This window comes from Euprymna scolopes, chromosome 36, assembly GCF_053919585.1.
Source record: "Euprymna scolopes isolate OS-2025 chromosome 36, ASM5391958v1, whole genome shotgun sequence".
In the NCBI taxonomy this organism is placed as follows: domain Eukaryota; kingdom Metazoa; phylum Mollusca; class Cephalopoda; order Sepiida; family Sepiolidae; genus Euprymna; species Euprymna scolopes.
In genome coordinates, this window is record NC_136517.1 from 73454457 (window position 1) to 73459707 (window position 5251).

The following is a 5251-nucleotide window of genomic DNA, read 5'->3' on the forward strand; positions in this document are numbered from 1 at the left end:
TGAGAGTGGACACTGGGCTCAGAATTGCTCGGGAGGATGCATAAGCGCCAGTCTCCTTCCGCACCAAGATGCGAGCACGACGATCCTGGTGATAAGCATCCATGTTGACGGGACGCGATGTTTGGCGTTTATTGATACAGGATGCTCTAGGACTATTTTACATGCAGACCGGTGTCGATCTTGGAGAAAAACGAACGTAGATGTCAAAACGATTGGTGGAATGTCCCATGCGTGCTGCGGTGTTGGAGCGGTCTCTGTGTCCACTGACGAAGGTGTGTCTGCCAGAATCGATGTGTTAGTGGTGCGTGGCAAACTGCTGGAGTTTGACTTACTTCTAGGGATCGACACCATAAAAGCTCTGGGCAGTGTCGTTGTTAACCCTACAGGATCAGTGCGGCTGGGCGACAGGAAAAATATTAAATGCGCAGCCATTTCTATTAATGAACCAGATTTCAGCGCCACCTTTAATCATCAAAACCAAACGTGGACCGCATCATGGAAGTGGTCTGAGGACCACCTCCCTGAAAGACTACACAATCGAGTGTCAGAATACCCAGTGCCGGCTGAAATCCGTGAAGAATACACGCAGGAGCTCCGCACCTGGATAGATAATGGTTGGCTCGTGCCGTACCCAGAGGATAAATTGGGACTCCCAAAGACCTAATTCCTCTGATGGCTGTGATGCAGCAGAACAAAGCCAAAGTGCGCCCGGTAATTGACTACCAGGAGCTAAATCATTACATAGACGCGTTTACGGCCAACGCAGATGTTTGTGTGGCTAAGCTGCACGAATGGAGACAAAAAGGTGCTAACGTGTCTCTACTGGACCTCAGGAGAGCATACCTACAAGTCCCGGTCCATGAGACACTGTGGCCATACCAGACTGTGGAAATCGATGGGAAAAAATATTGCCTGACCCGTCTGGGGTTCGGTTTGAATGTGGCTCCCCTGATCATGAGAGCAATTGTCAGCGAAGTATTGTCTCAGGAAGAAGTTGTAAGCCGCGCAGCATCTGCTTACATCGATGACATTTTTGTCAACGAGGACGTGGTGCCCGCGATCCATGTAAGAGAACACCTAGCGCAGTTCGGGTTGGAGTGCAAGAACCCAGAGCAGTTGAAAGACGGTGCACGGGTGCTCAGATTGGCGGTCTGGATGGAACACAGTGAACTACAGTGGAAGCTAGGAAATGCAATTCCAGAGGCTCCTAGCATTGTTACGCGACGAACAATGTTTTGCCTGTGTGGTCGACTTGTCGGGCACTTTCCAGTGTGTGGTTGGCTTCGGGTGGCTTGTGGAATACTTAGAAGGAGAGTAAGTTTGGTAACGAAGGGCTGGGATGATGAAGCAAGGGACGCCGTACTGCATCGTATGGTGTTCGAAACCTTGGAATCTGTGCAGTGGAATGATCCGGTCCAGGGAAATTGGTGTGTGGATGCAAAGAGCTAAATGTATGGGTCGATGCTAGCTCCCTAGCAATTAGTGCAGCCTTGGAGATGCGCAAAACTGTGTTGGAGGATGCATGTTGGCTGCGACCTGAAGGTGACTCGCAACATATCAACTTAGCTGAGCTGGATGCAGTATTGAAAGGTATCAATTTGGCTCTACAGTGGCAGAGCAAAGTGCTACACATAAAGACGAATTCTGTCTGCGTATACCATTGGGTCTCGGACACGCTAACTGGAAAGGCATGAGTATGCACCAAAGCAGCAAGCAAGATGCTTATTAGGAGGCGACTAAGCACTCTAAAAGAGCTTGTGAAAGAGTATGGGCTGACAGTGGACGTGACGCTGGTTCCATCAGCACGAAACATTGCTGACCGATTGACACAAGTACCACAGACATGGTTTGAGGCAATGAAAAAGAAAAACGGGCTTGACCCGGTGATCGGCGTGGTTCACACAGACGAGCTGGATGAGAGTCAAATCATGGCTATTCACAAAGGTAGTGGACATCCGGGGGTGCGACGCACTACCTACTTTGTCAGGAGAAGTTTCCCAACCACGACAAAAGCAACCGTTAAAACGGTCATACGGAAATGCGAGGAATGTCAGTCCATTGACCCAGAGCCAGTCAGGTGGGAAAAGGGAAAGCTGGAAGTTAACGAGAATTGGCAAAGAATTGGAATGGATATCACGGATTATGGCACCTTCCATTTTTTAACTCTAACAGACTGTGGTCCATCGCGTTTCTCCATTTGGAGGAAATTGGCAAGGCAGGACTCGGCAAGCGTGATCCATCAGTTGGAAACAGTGTTCCTCGAACGTGGCTCGCCACATGAAATCCTTTTAGACAATGACACGGCTTTCTGCAGCAATTCCAAGCATTTGCACATAAATGGGGAGTTCACTTGCGATTCCGTTGTGCGTACGCTCCAGCCGGGAATGGCATAGCGGATCGATGTCACCGTACAATGAAACGAATAGCGGCTAGAATGCGCTGTCCCATACAGGAAGCTGTCTACTGGTATAACATCACACCAAGAGACGACACATCTCCCTTCACTGCGCCTGCCAACAGGATTTATTGATACAAAGTTCGAGTAAAGGAGACCAATCTCGCAACTGCGTCCGCAGATCCCAAGGACAGCTCTTACCAGGTTGGAGATCGCATGTGGGTCAAAAGACAGCAAAATCGATGTACCACGAGGTTCGGCAAGGGTGAGGTGACCAAGGTAATCAGCCCTCAATCGATTTTGGTGGACGGTGTGCCTCACCATGTGAAAGATCTGCGCCCTCACCATTATGTTGTTACATCGGAGGAAGAGGAAGACAGTACAATATCTTCTGAACGAGCAGAGAGTATAATGCAGGATGATGGAGAGCCATATAATGCACATACTGAAGAAGCGGAAGAGGAATCACCCGTCTTGCCTTTACGAAGGAGTACCCGACAAAGACGGATACTGCCCCCCTATCTTGATTGTGAAACACCACATATGGAACAGGCTGGCGGCAATAACGGTGGTAATGAGGAAGATGACAAGGAGGAAGTGCTGCCTCCGGTTCTTCGAGGAAGTACCCGACAAAGACGACTACCCCCATGCCCCGTTTGTGATCATGAGATCAGGGGGGAGTGTAGCAGAATTAGCAGTAACCAAAATGAGAAATAGAGAGCTTACCTCAGATACGTCTGTTTTGGGCTGAGCGAAAGAGAGAGTTCCAAGATGGCGTCCATGGGCTTTTATTAGCGTTTACCCAATGTAATTATCGTTGAATCACGTCTGCTCTCGCGCGATTATGCAAATATGTCGTTCCTGGCCGCTATAAAGGCAGGACACTGGAAAGGAGAGGGAGCGTTCTGCAGATTGTGTGTAGGTGATTCTGGCGAGTAGATTGTGCTTGTTACGACCCACGTGTCTGCAAGAAGCGAGTTTTTGTTCCGTCTGTTTTTAGTTGTATTTTCTTTTGTTTATTTTGCCTACTACTTGTTTCAAATAATCTTTGCAAAACTAATTGTGTTCGTTTTTTTTTATTTTATTTTTTAACTTTTTTGGACTGTTAACTGCAAACAACTGCAAACACAATGTTCCAGCATTTATCCAACTTTGGCAAGTGAAAACTGAACCGGTCCCTTGCCAAATAACCATAACATTCCATGAACTTACACATGTACAAGTTCACACACACACTTCTGCACTGGCCAAACAAAGGTAGACATACATACTAATGATGGAATGATTCCAATATTTTCCCCAATTCCGACACAATTATGATTCTGCTCTAAATGCATAATTCTGATAAAATTTCCGATTCCAATCACAAAAGCGCTCAGAAGGACACAGCCACAAGAACATAACAATCAGCTGTACAACTATAAACCCAGGTATCCGAAGAGTTATTAAATAACATTGATTTAATGCCATTTATGTAAAAAAATTTCCGATAGTTGGAACTTCTCTTATTCCAATTTTTTTCATAAAAAAGATCAATACTAATTCGTTAGGTTAAAATTGAATATTGTCAGAATTAGCATACCGACGAGTAGGGAGGAGGGGAAGAAAAGACGGTTTAAGTCTTGCAACAAAATGTCGATGTTGCTTACAAGCAGTCTTTCCTTGTAAAAGTAACAAATGGGTAATGATAGTCGAAGTGTAATTTATCTAAAAGACTACTACCACAACAACAGTAGAGCGGCCACCCCTTTTATCTGCTCCAACTCTCAGTCAACGAGATTCACGCGTGACTGAAATGTCTATTGAACTTGTAAGGAATAGGCACTCAGGTTCTTTGATTAACGGACCACCGGCCATGTTGGACACAGCTACCAGCACTCTTTTCTTCCCCACCGACCTACCCTTGGCAAGTCAACCAATTCAAAATTCTCACAATATACCAAAGCTATGTTATAAAATATAAATAAACTAACAATTTGTTTACATCAGTTGTTTTTATTATTTTATTTTTTTCACACTGAAAGAAATCTATAAAGATAGATGTTATGTGGAGATAGGTAACCAACCCGGAACATTCTATGTAAGGAGCCGAGTCACTGGATTTCACCAGACCCTTGTAAAAACAGAGACTTATCCCTGAACATTAGCACGCTGTATTTGTCTCTATGTAAATACGTAAATAAACTTCTCTTTCAGTATTCAAACCACAGCGTATATTTATTTATTCCTTTCATGGAATACCTTATCTTTGATATGTCCGAATAATAGACCACCTTAGGACATATTAAATTGGTGACGAGGACGAGATGCGAACTCAGTAAAAGAAAAAAAAAAGTGAGCATGTGGTGAGTGCAAAAAAAAAAAAAAAAAAAAAAAATCTCAAAGAGTTTATATCCGATTAAGGAAATACTTCTTAAGAAGCGAAAGACGAGTATTCGCGCAAGTAAAAAGAATTTTTATATTCTTATTGCCGTTTTTCTTTGAACTTTCTGAAAAGTTGACGTCATATCGTCTCGTGTTGAAAAACAATTCGGAGGTGTTTTGTTTTTGGTTAATACGATAAAACGAATTGTACTGTGGAAATTGTTTTTCTGTCATAAAGAAATTCTTAAAAGAAGTTTACGTATATTTGAAAAAGACGAAAATGATCTCTGAAAGTTTGTAAACTATTAATATTTTGTATGGTGGATTTTATTTTTCTCTCCGAACATTTCTCAAGTGCTGACAATTATTTTTTTTTTTGTGACGAGATCTGAAGGGGAACATCTTATTTTTTGGAACAAAATTTTGTATACGTTGACTTTGTATTTGTGCGTTTAAAAAAAAAAATGTCTTCTGAACAAATAACAGAGTAAA